A 9602-nucleotide genomic window follows, 5' to 3' on the forward strand; every position below is an offset into this window, starting at 1 on the left:
TCTGGCAGGGCAAAAAACCTCGAATAAAATTTCAACTGCTGACAGATAGAAGGGAAAGGGGAGGTTTTGCTCTGCCAGACTTGGGATTATATTATGAGGCATCATGCCTCAGCTGGATAAAAGACTGGGTCAAACTAGAGAACAAGGAGCTACTAGATTTAGAGGGCTTCGACAACAGGTTCGGTTGGCATGCCTATTTATGGTGTGGTAAAAGGAAAATACACAAGGGGTTTGAAAATCATATCTTTAGAGGCCCACTTATCGAAGTATGGGAAAGGTATAAAAATATATTAGAACCTAAAATCCCGCACTGGCTCTCACCCCTTGAAGTGATGAGTGTTAAGAAAATTAATATGAGAAGTGACTGGGCAACATATGGCCAACTGCTAATGAAAGAAGATGGGAAATGGAAATTAAAACCATATGAGCAGGTTAAGGAGCATGTGTATGACTGGCTGCACCATTTCCAAGTTAATGAGATGTTCAGAAAAGAGGCCAAAGACAGAGGGTACGCAGACAAAGATTCGAAATTTCAGACGGAAATTATAAATAATGAGGTGAAAATAATATCTAAAATGTATAAGATGTTGTTGGATTGGAATTTGGCAGATGAAGAAGTTAAGACAGTAATGATTCGGTGGGCTAGTGATGTAGGCCATGCTATACAATTCGAGGACTGGGAGAATCTATGGAAAGAAGGTTTGGACTTTACTGCGTGTATGACGGTGAAAGAGAACGTCATGAAGATGTTTTACAGGTGGTATATAACACCTGCGAAACTATCGAAAATGTATAAAGTAGACAGCAAATGTTGGAAATGTGAAGAGAAGGAGGGCGCCTTTTACCACATGTGGTGGGAGTGTGGGAGAGTGAGAGAATTTTGGGAAGAAGTATATATTGAATTAAAGAAGGTGCTTAAGTATACGTTTATTAAAAAACCTGAAATCTTTCTGTTAGGGATGTTAGGGAACGAAATAAAAAAGAAAGACCATAAATTTGTTTATTACGCAGTCACAGCAGCAAGGATAGTTCTTGCCCAGAAGTGGAAAAAAAAGGAAATGCCAACAATAGAGGAGTGGAGATTGAAGTTATTAGACTACGCAGATTTGGACAGATTAACGGGGAAGATTAGACACCTAAGAGACCAAAAGTTTATCAAGAATTGGGAGAAATATGTAGATTATCTGGATCATATTAGTAAAGGTCAAATAACGTTAAGGGGATTCAGAGAAGCACTGTGAAAGACTAAGAGGTATTGTTTAAGGAAAATAGAGGAAGAGGAATGTGTAATGACAATACAAACCAGGCAATGTGTATTTTTGATTTCTATTGCGGAAGATTCACGGGCGAGCTGAAGGAAGTCCAGAAAGAGATGACAATGTTAATTTGATAGGTGAAAACTTTTTATTGTATACACTGTGTATTTGTTTTGTGCTTTGTTGTTATTCTTTTTTTTTTGTTATTCTTTTGTGTTTTTTTCTTTTTCTTTCTCTTGGAAAATCAATAAATATCGATCTGCAAAAAAAAAAAAAAAAAAGTTTATTTGATCCTGCAGAATACAGACTTGATAGGATGTTTCCCAAAGACTGAGTGCTGACCTTTAAAGCCCTAAACAGCTTCGGTCCTGTATACCTGAAGGGGCGTCTCCACTCCCACCGTTCTACCCGGACACTGAGGTTCAGCACTGAGGGCCTTCTGGCAGTTCCCTCACTGCGAGAAGCCAAGTTACAGGGAACCAGGCAGAGGGCCTTCTCAGTAGTGGTGCCCACCCTGTGGAACACCCTCCCATCAGATGTCAAAGAAATAAACAACTATATGACATTTAGAAGACATCTGAAGGCAGCCCTGTTTAGGGAAGCTTTTAATGACTGATGTTTTAATGTAATTTTAACCTTCTGTTGGAAGCCCCCCAGAGTGGCTGGGGAAACCCAGCCAGATGGGTGGGGTAGAAATAATAAATGATTATATTATTATTATGAACACACAAAATACAAAAGCATTTATACTATCCTAGCAAGTACACAAAAGCATCGTTTTTTTCTGTTGGAACAGTGTTGAAGCAATGATTCTTCGACATCAACTTTGTTGGACTGGTCATGTTGTGCAGATGCTAAAACCCTGTTTTGGAAGACAATCTTACTCGGCTACGAGTGATTGCCAAAGAAGAAGAAGATTGGCTGAGAATATGCATAGGCAAAGCATGCCTAAGTCAGTTATTCTCACAATTGGCTATAGAGTGGTTGCTATATTTTAGCTCAAGGTATGTCCCCGGACTTCCCTTATCTTGAGCTTAGGCTGGGAACCTTGCGGTTGAGACTGTCAGAAAATGATTGCTCATGCTCAGCAGCCCAGCAGGCTGTGTGTGATGTGTTTGCTTCAGGGTTATGGTGCTCAGATATCAGTGGCAAAGGGACGTAGCTTCTGGGGCAGCCCAACAAGTGCCACCACTATTTTGTGCAATGGACGGCAAGAAGAGAGAGGCGATGGATTTTGGCGTTACAGTGCGCCACTGAAATTTGTGCTTATGCAACTCAAAAGGACTGAAAGGGAAAGGGAGAGGGACTGGCAAGGAAAGCAGTCAGGCTCACTGCTGGCTGAAGTGAACCTCTAACAAGGAGTAGGAGGAAAGTGGCGGCAGCTAGACAGGGAATTGTTGTTGTTGTTTAGTCGTTTAGTCATGTCCGACTCTTCGTGACCCCATGGACCAGCGCAAGCCAGGCACCCCTGTCTTCCACTGCCTCCCGCAGTTTCGTCAGACTCATGTTTGTCACTTCAAGAACATTGTCCAACCATCTCGTCCTTTGTCGTCCCCTTCTCCTTGTGCCCTCCATCTTTCCCAACATCAGGGTCTTTTCCAGGGAGTCTCCTCTTCTCATGAGGTGGCCAAAGTATTGGAGCCTCAGCTTCACGATCTGTCCTTCCAGTGAGCACCCAGGGCTAATTTCCTTAAGAATGGATGCGTTTGATCTTCTTGCAGTCCATGGGACTCTCAAGAGTCTCCTCCAGCAGCATAATTCAAAAGCATCAATTCTTCGGACAGGGAATTACAGGAGCTTATCCTGACTGCAGTCCATCCCTCCTTCTCTCACCTCATATGGCCCCGGCTACTCTCGCTGAGCTGCTTGGCAGGGGGTTGGACTCGATGGCCCTTGTGGTCTCTTCCAGCTCTATGATTCTATGATTCTTTGATTCTCTCATCGCTGCTGTGCACCTCCCTCTGTATTCAGTAGCTCTTGCAAGTAACGCTTACACCCAGGTATCAATGGAACGTTTTCAGAACAAACGTAGGAATGTGTTGTGTGTGTTTTTTGTTCTGTTTTTTCAGATCAGAAGGGTACTGTGCCCTGTTGTAATAATTCGGGACTGCACATCTCATGAAGGCGCATGATGACCCACTTTTAAAGTATCCCAAGCCTCTTTGATATTGCTACAAAAAGATTAACAGGGCAACATCTCTGGAAATTAGTGGCGTAGTACCTAATTGTTCACAAGTGTGGATTTAAGATACAGTGGAACCTCGGTTTTCAAACGTTTTGGAACTTGAATGGCGTAAACCCAGAAATAAATGCTTCCGTTTTCGAACGTGCCTCGGGAGTCGAACTTCCAAGGAGGCTTCTGTATTGAGTTTCTGCATTAATTTTTCTTTTTGAGGCTTCTGTATTGAGTTTTTGGTTTTCAAACGTTTTGGAAGTTGAACAGTCTTCTGGAACAGATTATCTTAGAAAACCGAGGTTCCACTGTACTAGAAAACACAATGGAAGACGATTTTCCTTGATTTTTATTAACCTCCTCTTTGCTTTCCTCTTTGCAAAGGGCTTGGAGAACTTTTAACATGCCTCCAGAATAAGGCCATTGCTGACTTTTCACACACACCATTGCCTGCCAAAACGAAGCAGAAGCAGAGAGAGAAAGAATGCAAACTGCCATAAGTCTCACCTTTCCCCTGGGATGCCTTTTCCATGAGAATTGGGCGCTCCCATCCCTGTGAATAGTTAGGGAAAACATGAGATGGCGCTGCCTGCTGCCATGTCTAGTTTGGTCCTGGCATTGGCTCTTGGTGGCAAGGCCAGTTCTGGTGCCACTTCTCAGTGGATTCCATGTGAGCTGTGTATCATGTGGATGAGAATGGTTATCTCCTTCCAGGATGTAAGGGCAGTCTGTCAGCCAGGCTTCTCTTCCTCCTGAGCCGCTTTACCTGTGTAGGTGGGGGAAATGCCACTGTAAATCAGTGAAGAGGAAAAGGAAATATTGGGGTGACCTGTCACCTGGAAAAGAGCTTCCTAGATGCTTCTCCCCAGTCCCTAGCAACAGCTTTACTTCTGCTTTAACCTACAAGTTTCCCTATCTCCCTGCCTGACCAGTGCATTTTCTATACTTAGTATGCATAGAAATTGGGCTTTTAGTACCGCAACTCCAGCCGTCTGGAATAAGTTGCCAGCCGAAATCAGAAAAGCACCTAGTATTTTGATATTTAGGCACCTTATTTTAAAAAGGCTAATGCATGTAACCCTATCATTTTACTCAGTAACAACTGTATGATTTTAGAAAGGGTTTTATAGGGTGGTATACAAGCAAGTTTTACTCAGAAATGGCCCATTCAAGTTAAGGGCCCCAAGTCAGTCATGTCTATTAATTTCAATGGTTCTACTCTGAGTAAAACTTAATTGAATATCCAGGGCCAACTCCATAGGGTGGCAGGTTGGGGACATTTGCCGGGGACCCAAGGTCAAGAGAAGACCCAGAAGTCCAACAATGTTTTATTTAAACTTTATTTATTTAATATTTTCCCCCTCAAGCCAGAATTCTTCATGCTTGTCCTCAACACACTGCTTTCAAAGTAGGCTGATTCTAGATCCTGCCATCCACAAGCCTAGGGGTGGCTACTTAATATGTGAAAACTCTCCTCATGATTATGTTTTATTTGAGAAAAATATTTAAGAAAAATATTCATAAAAGTGAGTTTACAGCAAACATCCACATATACAGTAAGAACTATGTAAAAATGTAACATTGGAGATCAATTTTAAAAAGCCCCCTCCCCAGCAGTGATACAGACGTAGAATGAATGTCCCTATTTTTATCTGAGGAATGTTGGAGGGTATGGTACACAGTCCCCCAGAGCTCCACCACCGCACCATGCAGTTGTCCACATAGCTTTGTCTTGTGGTTCCACTAAGCTTTAGCTCAAGAAGATCAACAGCTACTTTGGGGCTCAAGTCAGTAATTCGGTCTTTGTGGAACCCTTAAGTTCCTCTTTGATCTCCCTCCTCCTGATGATGTGAGGTTTGCAGAAACCCTGCTGCATGTGGATTTAATGAGAAGAAGAGAAAATGAAAAAAAGAGAGATGAGGGTGAAGGGAAAAAAGAAATAAAGCAAAAGAAGAGCAATGCATTTAACAGAGTAAATAAAACTCTCACAGCATTCCCAGCAAAACATAGATTCAGATTTTCTTGTACTTCATTATAGCAATACTGTACAGCCTTCATCCCCCTGCCCAGGAGAAGCTGCGCACAGAACTTCCTGACAGTAAGAGCTGTTTGACAGTGGAATTTGCTGCCAAGGAGTGTGGTGGAGTCTCCTTCTTTGGAGGTCTTTAAGCAGAGGCTTGACAACCATATGTCAGGAGTGCTCTGATGGTGTTTCCTGCTTGGCAGGGGGTTGGACTCGATGGCCCTTGTGGTCTCTTCCAACTCTATGATTCTATGATTCTATTCTATGATTCTATGTCCACTGTCCCCCTAGAAGGCTGAAAACCATTTGGGAAGGGTCACCTCGGAAATTGTTAAGAAACTGTTGGCTAAGAATTTTGCCGGCCGCAGCTAATAGAGAGATGTCTTGATAGTTTCCACAATCATGTCTGTCACCCTTTTTTAATTCTTCCAACTCTATGATTCTATGATTCTATCCCATAAGCCAGGACAGCAAGAGGCTATCCCAGAAGCCAGATCCCTCTTGCTGTTCTGGCATCTGGGATTCAAAATATTTTTTTTCTTGTTTTCCTACTCCAAAAACTAGGTGGATCTTATGGTCTGGTGCGTCTTATAGAGCAAAAATACGGTAATTAAAAAGGTTACTTTTTAAAAAAAGCAATCATATTCTTACATAGCCCCACTACCCCGAATCAGATTTGTCATTTTAGCATTTATGCTATATTCCCTAACTCTATTCAATAAAGTCCTGTATATTTTTTGCCCCAGTTGTAGGCAATGGTTATTATGGCTGCACTTATAAGGGTCATCTCTCCATCATTTGTCAATACTACTATCTTAATTTAGCTGAAAAGAAGGCCCACTTAGTAGTATATTTCCTTGATAACATCAGGTCAGAATGTTGTTATTTGGGGACATTTCCGAAAGATATGTAGTGTATCGACAGAGGCATTTTACACATCTAACAAAAGCTATCAACTGTTGAGTATATGCAATTAATACACTTTGGTATTAAATGCCTTCTAAAGATAAATTTCTAGAAACTTTCCTTAAGGCTTATGGTGTTTTGTGGTGCATTCAGCCATACCCAGATGTACAGAGTTTGACTTTATGTTGAGATCCGTAGAGACACCATTGATCCTTTGCTGAAGAGGTTCACCAATCTTTCAGACAACTTAATTCTCTCCTCTTAGGCAAAGATCATAAGACGACCTGGCTGGTAGCCAGATTCTGCACCCAGATTTGTAGGCACAGATCATCCTCTAAAATAAAATAGTTTACTAGGGAAATGCTGAAGTAGCCCTTTGGGGCACCCCAGGGTCAATTTTTTATGGTACCTCAAATCTCAGTTGTACAGGTGTATGTATATATCTCAATTTATTTATTTTTAACTCATGACTTAAGTATATCCTTCTCAGATATCATACAGTACCAGAAAGGGTTGTGGTTTTTTTGTTGTGGTTTTTTAAAAAACAAGGCCTTAATCTGCTCAAGAATTAAAGGTGTACCCAAGTGAAACCATTTTTTGAAGTGAGTCTTGTAATATCAAGTAACTGAAGGAAAAAATAGTCCACCCTTTTGTTTTATTACACAGAGTTTTGGATTCTGTTTCAAGTCTTTTCTATTGTGAAGTAAAGTCTACAAAAATATTTTCACAATCATCAAGGGTTTTATAGTGAACCCCCAGCAAAGAATTCATTTGAGAACACAATTGCTTTTGAAGCAGATATTTTTCTGTGCCGCAATTGTTTACCCGTGACTATTGATGTAATTCATTTTTAACAGCCAATAATAATTTTAATAATAATTTATCATGGTTGTGTGCCAAGGACTTCCTGGATGAAGAGGAGTGGTTGGAGGCTCCAGCTGGGGAGCACCTTAGGGAAGCAGCAGAGGAGGAAGACTCACAGCCAGGATTGTGGTGGTGGGACTCTGAAGACATGTCAGAGGAGGAGGGAGCCTGGGAGGCAGAAGAAGCAACAGGCTCAAGGGAAAAAGAAGAGCCAGAGGAAGAAAACCCTTCAGAGGCAGGGCAGGGAGCAGAGGAAGGCACCTCAGGTCTGGGACCTCCAAGAGAAGAGGAAGAAGCTGCAACCAAAAAGCTGAAACAGCTTCTCAGCAGCTACCTGGTCCCACCTCCTCCCTTGACTCCAATGTCATGCAGGTCTTTGCATGTAGCTGAACAGAAGGCTCAGAAAGCCCAAGGGGGACCCTTCCCACCAGAGTTTATGCCTGCTTGGGAAACATCCAGAGGAGGGGCTTTAGGAGGAAGCAGGAGGGGCCAAGTCTTGGCAACATCGCCACTGAGGGAAGCCATGACTGTGGGCATTCTGCTTGTATTCTATTTACTTGGGGGGGGGAATGACTTATGAGTCTCCAAGTCTCCGTTCTATCCACTCATCTGAGACTCTGGATGGGCAGCCACTGTCACATGGCACAGCCGTGGTGGGTTCAGGAAGGCTGCCATCTTCTGGCGCAGCCAGGGGAGGGAATGGCTGGCATTGCTCACCTCTGGCTGCATCGGGCCCTCAGGTAAGGGCGGGCATTGCCTGCTCAGCCAATTGAGGGCTGGGGCTTGGGGGCTGCAAGCATTTAAGGGGGTGGCCAGGTGTTGGCCACCCTGTTAGCCAGTCATTCTGGGATTTCCCCACCCACCCAGTCCTTAGGGGCCTGCCTGAGGGGGAAGTGTGCACATTACCTATGGACCTTGCTGTGGTTTATTTGGTCAGCATATTTGGGGCCAGGGAGGGCAAGCAAATTGACCAGCTTGTAGGTTTTCACAACTTTGTCAAAAAAGGCATTGGGTTGCACCCTTAGTCACAGGGGTACCTAGGTAGGGGGGTCCAGGAGGGGTGACTCTGGGAGACCAATGGACCAAAACACCTCTCCCAATGGCAGCCTGTGTGGGATTGTGCCATTCAATTCACGTTGGGGGTGACTCCCCAACACAAGTTACTATCAGATAGCAGGCGGGCTGCCTGATGCAGGACACGTGCCCAATGCCTTAGCCAAACCTACTCTTTCCTGCAGTCAATCACGTTGTGGCCTTATACAACCCAATACCTGTCTCCTGTGTCATTATTGTGGCCTCCCTTCACCTGCCACTGCCATTATGCACCTGCCAATGACCCTGCTCTGGCATTGTGTTTGGAGAGGTTTGCTAGGTCTTGAGTCATCCATATTGCATTAATCAACAAGCTTTACCTGTGTGCCATATTTATAGGCTAATTCACATCAGATATCATAGTATAATTATTATATTCCCAGGTTTCTTATCTATCTGATGCTACCAACTTATTATTCTTCAAGTGCACACTGTTTGGTTTCCGCTGCATAGAAGGAAATGCTTCCTTATTTATCCATGTGAAGGATGTTGGTTCATGAGCAGCATAAAGTGCAAGTTCAGTACCAGGCACCACCTGCACCAACAGTCATGGATTCCCCCAGAGAATAATAGGAAGTGTAGTTTCTTCAGGGTGTTGAGTTGTTTAAAAGGTAAGGGTAAAGGACCCCTGACAGTTAAGTCCCCTGACAGTTAAGTCCAACTATTCTGCTGCCCTTTCATCCTCTGACCTGTCCCACCACCACTCCCTTGACTCTAAGCCTGCCTCTTCTGAGGCTTCCCTAGGGGGTTCTCCAGATAGATCCTCCCTCCACTCCTCATCATCCAGCCACAAGGGTTCCAGACACCCACCCAGGGTCATGTTTCTGTTGGGAGTTGAGACATGGCAGAGGCTATAGTGTTTTAAGAGTATGGCTTATTTTACACATATATACAACCTTTAGTATTCAGTGGAGGGGCACACAGCAGCAGCAGCCCAGAACGTGCCTCCTTTTTGCTCTGCTGCCTATCTTGGTCTCCAGGGCACATGAAATCAAGATTCCTTCTCCGCTTCCTGAAACCATCTCTCCTCATTCTGCTGTTCCTAAATAACTAATACCCAGTTCTTTTGAAGAACAGTCGTACCTTAGTTTTTGAATGCCTTGGTACTCATACATTTTGGCTCCCGAATGCCACAAACCCGGGAGTAAGTGTTCTGGTTTGCGAATGTTATTTGGAAGCTGATCGTCCAACACAGCTTCCGCTTGACTGCAGGAAGCTCCTGCAGCCACCTGGAAGCTGTTTCTTGGTTTTTGAATGGTTTCAGGAGTCGAATGGACTCCCGGAATGG

Source organism: Podarcis bocagei (genome assembly GCF_964188305.1).
Source record: "Podarcis bocagei genome assembly, chromosome: 4".
Taxonomy (NCBI): Eukaryota; Metazoa; Chordata; class Lepidosauria; order Squamata; family Lacertidae; genus Podarcis; species Podarcis bocagei.